General features: G+C 42.0%; 1 long non-coding RNA gene across 1 annotated transcript in view; it reads left to right on the forward strand.

Moving 5' to 3' along the window:
* Positions 1-1,791: 1,791 nt before the first annotated feature.
* The window catches only part of LOC113481087, a 25,126-nt gene continuing 16,505 nt past the window's right edge, over positions 1,792-10,412 (forward strand). Inside the window, exon 1 of the long non-coding RNA XR_003398591.1 lies at positions 1,792-1,953. This is a non-coding gene — a long non-coding RNA (uncharacterized LOC113481087). The remainder of the gene's footprint in view (positions 1,954-10,412) is intronic.

A 10,412-nucleotide genomic window follows, 5' to 3' on the forward strand; every position in this document is an offset into this window, starting at 1 on the left:
ATCACCCTCTATAATGAAATAATGTGCATTTGTATGAGAGAGAATATTTTCCATTTTAAAGCTACATTTACCCCTTGCTTTAAGTTGTATAAAGCCTTTGCATTAGCTGTCACAGTAGCTCATTAAAGATATTCTCCAACTTGAGCATGTGTGTGTGAGGCCGGCCAGGGTGCGTGCTACTGTGAGCACTGACGAACACAATCCTGCTCCGGCCAGGACTGTGCTGAGCACTTAGGGCATAGCATCAGGGAAGGGGGTTCCTGTGCTATGTGGGAACAGAGAAAGTTTTAAAGTCATTTGGATGCTCAGTTTCCATTAAAAATGAAGGGGAATGGGCATCTATATTGCCCCGGCAGCTTCCAATATATCAATCTTAGTGGTAGTATTAATTCTAATTCTTATTTAATTATAGAAGTACTTCCAGAAATGAGCCAGAGGTCTAAGAGGAGAGCAGGCACTGTCTGAAAATTAGCCATGCTTGTACAAGAGTCCACTTGACTGCAGCAGGAATTTTGGTTTGCTTGTTTTGGGTTTTTGAGAAAACGTTGGGATTTGGCCAGTACAGCAGTAGGCTCTTGCCAGAGTTTCACTGTCAGCTGCTTTTTCGAGCTATATTGGAGCGCATATGTCTTTTGAGCAGTATAGCTGACTCATGGAAGCAGTCATGCTGTCTCCTGAAGCACTCGGGCAGGGCTCTGGTGGACACGTGGGCAGCAGGATTGGGCCTGGGCTAATTAGCTGCATCTCAGCATTGTGCCTGCAAACATGTTGGCACTTCGTGTTGGATTTGCCATTTGTGGTTGTAGTAGATCGTTGTTCATTTTGGCTGATCTGAGTCCTGAACCACCAGTTCTATCCTCACTACTGTCGCGTATAACTGCAGCTCAGCTTCGATCAATAATTATTAAAAACTAAGATGTAAATAGTTGGCTATTTTAGTCAGATACCTTTTCCCATTCTGGCATCTAATGGCGCTGGGGTAGGTAATTTTGTTTTCTGGTCTAGAAATGGAAATTTTTTGCAGTCCTACTTTTTTATTTATGGCCCCAGATGGAAAGCACTCAAGTCCTGAAATCCCTCCAGATGTCTCTGTTGCACATTTTCGCTGCTCTTCTGAGGGCATACAAAAGAGGGAACTCTATATTCTGCATTTATATATAAATGCTACCCACTTTTCTCATTTCTTAAATACATTTCTTGGATACTTAATAGTGGAAAAAGGTACTGTTCAATTTTTTTTCCCCACTTACTATATGATGTGAGTTGTTGGAAGATACTTCTACTGTTGCAAAATAATCTCCACTGAAATCATGGCTCCAGAGGAGCCTGGAGAATAGCAGGCTGGAAGCCTGGGGCACCACACGGTGTGAGACAGTTTAACCCTGACCTTGGAGCTGTTGCCCACTGGAAGCAATGGAGAGCTGCCAGAGCTCAGGTTTGCATGGGAGCACCCAGCAGACAGCAGCCATCGGGTTTGGCCCAAGCTCCCTGGCTAAACGGAGGCCTCGCCGCTCCAGTGCAGTGCAGCGACAGAAGACCTCTGAAGACAGGGAATTCACTTTCACATAAATACCTCTTCACCCATTTTGTCTAATGTATCTGGAAGGGGAATTGCTAATGAGTCATGGTAATGGGTGTGAGCTCCCAAACATTTAAGCAGAGCTAATTAGCAAGCAATAACTGTAACCTTTTGTCTTTTTTTTCCCCATCTCTTCCAATGTGTGTCTAGCAGTAAAAAATGTTCCTGAGCCTTGTCTTCTTTTATTATTGTTGTTCATTATGCAGGATCCCTGGGAGGCATACCTGTCTGTAATGTGAGCCAGTGTACTACATGGATCTCACCTTTGGCCATTGAGAGAGAAGTGGAGGAGTTAATCATGGAAACAATCAACTGTTCAACTTCTAAGACTGAAACAATGTCAGGATGTGATACTGAGGAGTGAAGCAACATGAGTGAGTTTTGGTCTGGGAGTTTTGCCTATTCTTCTAAATCTTGGTGGTAATTAAGTTGGAAAAGTCTTATTGAGGACAGATGTTTAAACTATGGTGACCACGATCGTTGGAGAATCTCAGCCTTAACATTTCTCTTATCCCAGAGGGTGATTCCCACTTTTGACATTAAAAAGTTCTAAAAAGCAGAAATAATATTTTTAGGGCCCAGATCTAAATTAATGAGTTGGCTTAAATAAACACAAAAATTTAAAACTAAGAGGGAAATATTGCCGACCTCCCTTGAGAGAAAATAAGAACGGTCAAAAACCATCCCAAGTGGACTCAAAGCTAAGGGGAGTAAACCAAATAGAAAAAAGAACTTGCAATCAAATAATTACAAAATGAGGAAACAGTTGGGGTTGGGGAAGATGCAATAAGGATGGGTTACAATTATTTGTAACGTAGATGAAGCTTCAAAACTAAGAAACTGCTTTGCCTTTCTGTTCAGGAAAGATGATTCTGTTGGACCTGCTGAAGCCAATACCTTCCCCCCCTTGTTCAGTAGCTGGGGTGAACAAAGAGGAGGTGCCTAGTAGCTCTGAGGTATGGAAGGAGAGGCAACTACCACATTCAAGGTGGATGCAAAACCTTGAGAGCTTAGTGGACATGCCTGAGGGGTTGGTTATATCAGAATTCTGCTACAATTTGTCCATGAACTCCCAGTTTGGAAATAAGGATTTTTAATTATTTTTTTTAAATAAGTCTGTGAAGTCTGAGTTTACACTATTTGACTAAAGAACAGAAAATCTTAGGGACAGGCAGACATGCTAATCTAACTTCAGAATGTATGTAGGACTACAGACCGATTTGTGAAGCAGAGAATGAGCAGGAACAAATGCAAAGGAGTAAAATACACAACATATGGTTTTCAGAGACTGTGCCACATTTATATACCATTAACTATGAAATTACTTATCTCCTTGGCAAAAATTTGCAAGAAACAGCAATTATTTGATGCCATGATTCACAGGGAATTAGGTAAACTGGAGAATACAGGTATTAGAAAGAAGTACAAGCACTTGGGTAACAGGGAGATGGTAGGCAGTGATACTGTAAAGGGAAGAAAGGTTGGAGGGAGGTTATTGAGACTTTATCAAGGAGCAGTCTTGGGACCAATCTTGCTTAATATTTTTATTAGTGGCTTTGGCTCAGAAAGTGAATAGAGTTAATGAAATAGCATTCTGTTACTGACACAAAGTTGTGAGACACATCAGTAAAAGGAAGATCAAGATACTGTACAAGAAGAATTGGATGACATTGAAGATTAAGCAATATAAATGTTATAAAATGGACTGATACCAAGTGCAAGGTTATTCACCTAAGGATTAATCATAATCCACTTTGCTGTAAACTGGGCTCATAATTTAGAGAGGACTGAGGCAGAAAAAGATGCTAGTGCCTTGGTCCAGATAAGAATTCGTGCATTTGCTTTGTCCACAAATTCTGTTATTTTATTGCAGAAAAGGATTGAGCTAATCTTGTGCAATATATTTTTTTTTTTAAACCTGCACTGTATTTTGCAGCATGAAATGCCAATGTGTTGCAGCTGGGGAAAAGGCAAATACGATCCTATCTGTAGAGTTGATAGAGGAGGGTGTTAAAGCTGTTGTGTATTTGGAATCAAGAGTGCAATTCTGGTCGTTCATGTTCAAGAAGGATGAACTCAGAAATATGTTCAGTGATGGTTTGCTTTAATGAAAACGTAATACAAAGGGAGAAGATTTGTGTTGCATAGTAAGATGATGGTGAAGAGGCAATATGATTGCAGTCTGTAAAACCAACAGGGGTTTGCCCTGTGTGTTGGAAGTAATAATTTAAGCTAACAGAGAGTCTTGGCAGAAGAACAGCAGGGCATAGACTGGTGCTGAATACATTTAGGCTAGAAATTAGAAGACACTTCTTAACTGTAGGAAAAATGAGGCTCTGAAGCAGACTTCCACTTACAGAACTAGGAACAGCACAAGTTTGTTCCCGTCAAAAAACAGGGGCAAAAATATGGCTAATTCAAGATGGAGCCTAGTCTGGATGGGATGTACTTACTTGTGGTAGAAGGAAACAGGGCTTGGGTGGTTTAGGGGCAGTCTTTGCATCCTGGGTTCTGTATTTCAACCCAGGATGACTGAAAAGTGAATGAAGTTACACTGTGTCCCTGGAGATCTCAGTTCTACATATATAAAGTAGGAATCGTTCCACATTTGTGCTAAAGAGTCTGGTTTGACCATACTTGGCGGGGAGAGGAAGCCATTTGGCTGGGGAGATGTTTGGTGAAGTGGGTGAGAGGAGTGTGCCAGCAGGTAGGAATCTACCATGCAGAAGTGAAACAACAGGATTTCCAGCAGCCTTTTTAATGAGAGCATCCTTGGAGAGCTCGTGGAAACACATGAATGCATGATAAATCACAACTCAGTTGTCTCCGGAGAAATGGACTGTGATGAGCCAGTCCATCCCCGTGCATGCAGTGTTTCTGGGAGGGATGGCTAGTTGTGCTGGAGGGTTTCACCTCACTGTCTGAATTATGTGGAATTTTTTTTATCTTCCTTGTCCCTCTTTCTGTAATTTCCTGTTTGTCTAGTTTTCAGATCGCATCATGAAATTGCACAACTACCCATTTGTTATTTGGTATGTTTATAATTGCTACCATACAATTTATAGGTGCTCAGTTTTATAAAAGGAGGCACCTGAGCATGAGCCAAGGGCAGCCTAAGTATTTTTCTGATCTGAGAAAGTCAGGTGATTGTTCCTGGGAAGAAGACCAAATATTTATGATTTAGAAAACAATTTATTTTCTAGGCAAAGCAGGGTTTTGTTTGGTTTTTTATTTAAAAAAAAAATAAAAAGCCATTTATTCATGAACAACTTTGTGCTAAAAATGAACAACCTATAGAAAAAAAATATCACAAGTTATGCTTCTGTTGCCATTTTTGAGCAAAACCTTGCTTTAGTGTGTCTTTGACTACCACAGTGATTTCTAACCCATTGCAGACACAGCATGGTCTCATACACTGTCACTTCCAACATTTTGAGGAATCAAGTAGGCTGACAGTTGATTCAGAAGCACAGTTTGATCACATTTATGTGCTGGAAATCTAGCAGAGTCCTGAATATTACAGAAACAACAGTATCAAGCAGTCAGTTGTTAAGCGCCTGCATCTCTCCCTTAAATTGTAGAAGTGGACAAAGACGCCGTCTTTGTATAATAATTCATTTTTCTGCCAGCCCTGGCGCCCCTGATAAGAGGCATCATTCCAAGATGCTGCGTGCAACATTTAGAACAGCACATCCTTGTTCTTGCAAAAATTCAAGCTTGAATGGCACAGAATAGGGCTGTCTTTCATGAAGCAATGAGATGACTGCTTGTCATCTGCTTCTCACAGGTCACTTCTGTCAGGCAGCGAGAATGAATCTGATCTAGCTTGATACAGACAGGGTGGTGAAAGGCCACTCAGTGCTGCGAGAGGGGAAAGCGTAGGGTGGTGCTGCAGCCAGGGGGCTCGGGGACATCCGGGACCTCCACCACCCTGCATGTCTCCTTGCTGCTCCTTAACGTGCCTCTACGCACCAATGGCCGTGACCTTTGCGGTCTCTACTTTTGGATTTTTACGTGCATCTCCGGTCCAGACTAAAGGCTTTCATGTTTGTGCTGGGAGTTGTCTTGGGTTAAAGGAAGCTGCCCTTACAAGAACATTCTGCTGTTATGAGCGGTGCAGATGTTTCACATCATTAAATGTGGCGGCTGTCCCTGTCCTACTAGCTAAAAGTGCTCCTACACAGGCTGCCCAGGGGAGAATGATGGCTTCCCTGGCTCTGAAATCATGTTTCTTGTGAGATACTGTGACAATATGTAAAGAATACAGGTAGTACAGTTATGTTATTTTGTACAGTTTGCATTACAGTGCACGTAGTGATTCACAGAACACAAACAGGAAAGAGGCAAGAGGTCTGAATTTTTAATGATATTTTGTAAGTAATTTGAAAAGATGGTAGCCAATCTCCATACAAAAAGCTCTAGCACCCCTATTGTCTACAGAGCTTTACCTGGAACATCTATTTAACTTGCAGAAACAATACAATAAAAGATTCAGTATTAAAAAGAGAGATGTGGGCTTTTAATTACTGTTGTTCCCTCTGGTCCCCTTGAACAATGAACACCAGCAGTGTCAGTCCAGGGAGTCTCTTCCAGCTTACTTTCATATTCCCCTGTGTCTTCCAAAACTTTCTATCAGCTCTTGAGCAAGCCGACCTGAGGCTTCTTTCTGTGTACAGAGCAGTTAACGTCATGTCCCTACTGTCAGTATTTGGACACTTCATCATGTGATGATGCTCTGTAGCGCTGTTGGGAAGTCAGGATTCCTGGTCCTGTGGTGTTCAGAGGTTTTTCATAAGCCCAGTTCTGTGTTCCCTTCAGAAATGTACCTCTTCCTCCAGCTTTCTCTTGGTCCAGCCTCAGTCTAGGGCTTTGTAATGCTTAAGAGACAGTGTCTTCTTCACATTATTAACCAGTATTAATGATGCATGCTCTTGGTGCATCGCCCATTGAAGTTGGAGCTGGTTTCCATATCTTGGGTCCCCGTGAACAGGAGGTGGCAAAGTTGTGATGTCTGCCTCACGTGCTGGCGTAGGGTCTGGTTCTTCCAGTGTCCCTGTTGACAGCTCTCAGGCAGTGAAGTGTCCATGGCCTTGTGCTGCAGACCGGGCTCTGGGTTCTAGTCATTTGCTAGTCATAATATTGGATGGTCCAGAAGTGCTAGAAGTGTACTAAAACTATGGAAGTGAGAGCTGACTTAATGAGTTACTAAAAACAAACATCCAGCTTGCTGCTTTCTGGCCGTGCATTAGTCAAACTATACAGCACAGCTTTCCTGCCCAAGCCTCATTTTGGAAGGTCTAGGTTCAGTATGCTGGCTTTTATGCTCAAATTGCATTAAAAGCAGCAAAATAGGATGCAAACTGCTTCTTGTGGATGTCTGTGTCTTTCCTGTAAGTAGTTTGAATATAATTTCTTAGCAGCATTTTTGTCCTTCTTCTGAGCAAAATGATTTTGTTTCTAATTTAGTCTATAGCCATGTACCTCCTATTTCTGCTGCTAGCTGTGATGAAGCACCATTTGGGTATGTTCTCAATGTTGACTCCACCGGGAGGAGATCAGAAATCTCATTAAAGAATTGCAAAGACTTCATGAGGCTGAAATTTCTCCTGTAAATCCATTAGTGTCCATATATAATTTACTCTTCATGTTTCTCTTTTGGAGCTGTCAAATATCTTTGATGATATACTCCTTTCTTTAAAAACTTTTAAATGACCCTATATAACTACTTATTCTTAGAACAGTGAAACCGTTTGTTCCTTCATGAATTTATAAAATGTTTTTAATTATAAATCAAATTATGAGTAATTTCTTTTCCTTGGCAATCCAAAAGAAGAATGAATCAATTAACCTCATGTGCTTGGCAAAGCAGCATCCAAAGGAGAAGCAGTATCCCTGGTTCAGACAGCATCAGGGTACTTGTTGCTTGCATATCTACCAAACCACCAGACTTTCAGTCAAGGGCCTAACTGAATTTCAGAAGTCATGGTGTCACAAAGGTATTGACCTCTATATTTTGCTTTTCTATCTAAAACTTCTCTCAAAGGAAATGTTTTATGTGGTAACAGCAGTGGCAGTTTTGGTAGAGAACAGCTGCTGCTCCTGAATGGTCTATGGACCAGTCTGTCAAACTGAGTTCTTAATAACTCTGGCTTCCTCTTTGTCCTTCTTCACTGGGCAGCTCCTCCTCCTCAGCAGCACGGGAAAGAAAGAACAAACCCACAAACCCAGATGCAAGTAAGCAATCAGTCTAATGCAAACAATGCAGGGGTTAACCAGACCCTAAGGAAATGGGGCTTTATAGACCTTTGTAAACCTTAGAACAAGGAACAGCAGGTTAGTTGCATAGAACAATGTCAGCTTAAAATGAGAGATGAGGGTTCCCTCCCTGTGATTCATATGAAAGGAGTCTGTGGCATCCTTCCTGTTGCCACTATGGTGCAAATTTAGATAACATGAAAGGAGTTCTAGCAGACACAGCATGAGGCAAAAGGTAGATGCTCTGCATCACAAGAAAAATTCCTCCTGGCCAAGTCAGAGGTGCATTATTGGGGGAGTGCAAGCAAGGTTGCTGAACCTGTGAAATGAATTATTTGGGGACTTTGCCCTTTTTCCACCCCTCCTTTCTCCTTGTCCAGCCCTTACTCATTTCACGGTATCTGCGTGCGCATCACAGTCTCATCTCGGGAACTCGCTGCAGAGAGCCTCTAACACCTTTCTTTGTGAGGAGATGGTAAGATTGTATGTGTGCTCAAATGAGTGCTGCTGTATGCCATTTTAGGTCTGTGGCAGCTTATAATGAGGTAGACCTTAGTCATCCATCTGTCTTTCACAGAGGATCTTGCATACCTGTTCTCTTTTCCAAAAGAAACCACAGGCAATTAAAATCATCCCAAGGTCTCCCTGGCTTCCTGCTTCTAATCTACATTCTCAAGAATGAATCAAATCTGTGAGAGGAAATTGTGTTTGGTCCTATACTTTTTAGAGGCCTGAAGCGGAAGAGCCAGGAAGAAAAGAAATGAGATACATTTATAAACCAAAAACTCAGAGTACATTCATCTGGCAATTCAAGGTCTTACCTGAGCAGAGACACTGATGTAAGGAATAGGTATGTGTGCATCATGTCCCTCATTCCTCTTTCCTTAATAAGAGGCTACAATGCTGTAGCTGCTATTCCAAGCGACTTTAATGTTTTTCCTATTTCATCTTGTTCTTTTTCTGCAGTGTTTTGTATGCAAGTGTTTTTTTGTGTTGAAGCATATATTTTTGTAATTCCTTTCTGGATTAAAAGAGGGACAATGCAATGAAATAAATTGCTAGTTTAGGCTAATGGAGGTGCATTCGGTAGGCACCATCTCTGCTGCTGTGTCTGGGAAAGGCTCTTACCTCTGGAGGTGAGTGAATGTTAACAAAACCTGATGTAGGACTGTCCACCACTTGAGATTGTCCCTCTAAATGAAAAGAAGCTGTGGAAGTCAGGTTGCCTATGATCATTTTTGCTGCTGAATAGCCAGTGACAACAGAAAAAGCTAAGGAGAGACATTTGGTGACTGGGGCTTTGGACTTGGAGTCCCCTCTCCAGACCCCAGTTAACAATTGCAGTCTGTTTTAGCTGTGGAGGCTGAAATGCTGATGCCTTAGCCCTCCTCCTGCCAGAGCTTCATGCTAAGACAACTGCTGAATGGAGCACATTTCTAGTCCACAGCCCTCTGTTTCAACACCAATAGAAAGGAAACTGCACAAGCCAAAAATAGGCTGCAAGAGCCGAGGAGCATATATACATCCCTCCCGGCCACCCCTGCTCCGCGGCAGCAAAGTGTCGGAGGGTGTGAGATTGGGGAGCTGAAATTAGAAACCCCTTCAGCCAAAAGGCAACTCTGCCTTTGGCCACAAACACTGTGAAATGGAAACTTCCCTTTTGTTTATTCACTTTTCAGGCCGCTTCTGCAGGCTGTTTGCTGGGAGTCAGGTCTCTTGAGTGAGTTGTGCGGTGCTCTAATACAGGAGAGCCCTGATCTCCATAAGGGCCCTTCAGCACAACTGTTGAGCCAGCTGTCCTGTTTAAAAATACTTGCATCAGGCTCTTGGGTGAAAAAAAAGCATTTCTGTACTTTTATGTAATGTGACCACTTGTTTCCAGGGAGCATACTCATGTGTGTGTTACACGTATTTACACAAAGGAGTATAAGTGATGCATGAAACTGAGATTTCATTTCATCTACTGAGAAAAAAAAAAAAAAATCAGCTATCTGTGGGGTTTGGGGTATTTTCCTGATACTGAATGGACACTAAAGTAAGAAGGAATACAGAAGAAATTCAGTTGTCTCCCTTGGTAAATCATGCCTGATGTTGCGATCAGGGAAGGTGACAGAATCTGAATTTTTCCCATGCAACTGTGAAACCTCTAGCAAACGAGGAGGCAGATCATAGTAACATTTCTGGGAGTAGAAGAGAGTGATTTTATTATTGGCTTGTCCTTGAAGATACCTCTCCCAGCAACAGCCCCACGAGTGGCACACGTGTTAGCATTCTGGCCACCTTCCCGCTTGCGGGCAAGGTGTAGGACAGCTTTGAGAGCCCTCTGAAGTGTGAACGCACTGCTTGAACTGCTCCTTCCCTGCCCTCAGACATCCGTGTTTTTGCTGCCTCCAACAGGATCGCACTAAAAATGTCCCAGATTATTTAATAGAAACAGGGAACTACCGAACCTCATACTTCTCCCTTTCCTACAGGGACATCGGTGCTGCTTGGTTTCTCTGCAAGATAAAGAATATATTCTCTTCTTTGAATAGTTAATATCTTTTTTTTTTTTTTTTTTTTTTTTTTTTTTTTTTTT

Source organism: Athene cunicularia (genome assembly GCF_003259725.1).
Source record: "Athene cunicularia isolate RWA chromosome 5 unlocalized genomic scaffold, athCun1 chr5_part2, whole genome shotgun sequence".
NCBI classification, from domain to species: Eukaryota; Metazoa; Chordata; class Aves; order Strigiformes; family Strigidae; genus Athene; species Athene cunicularia.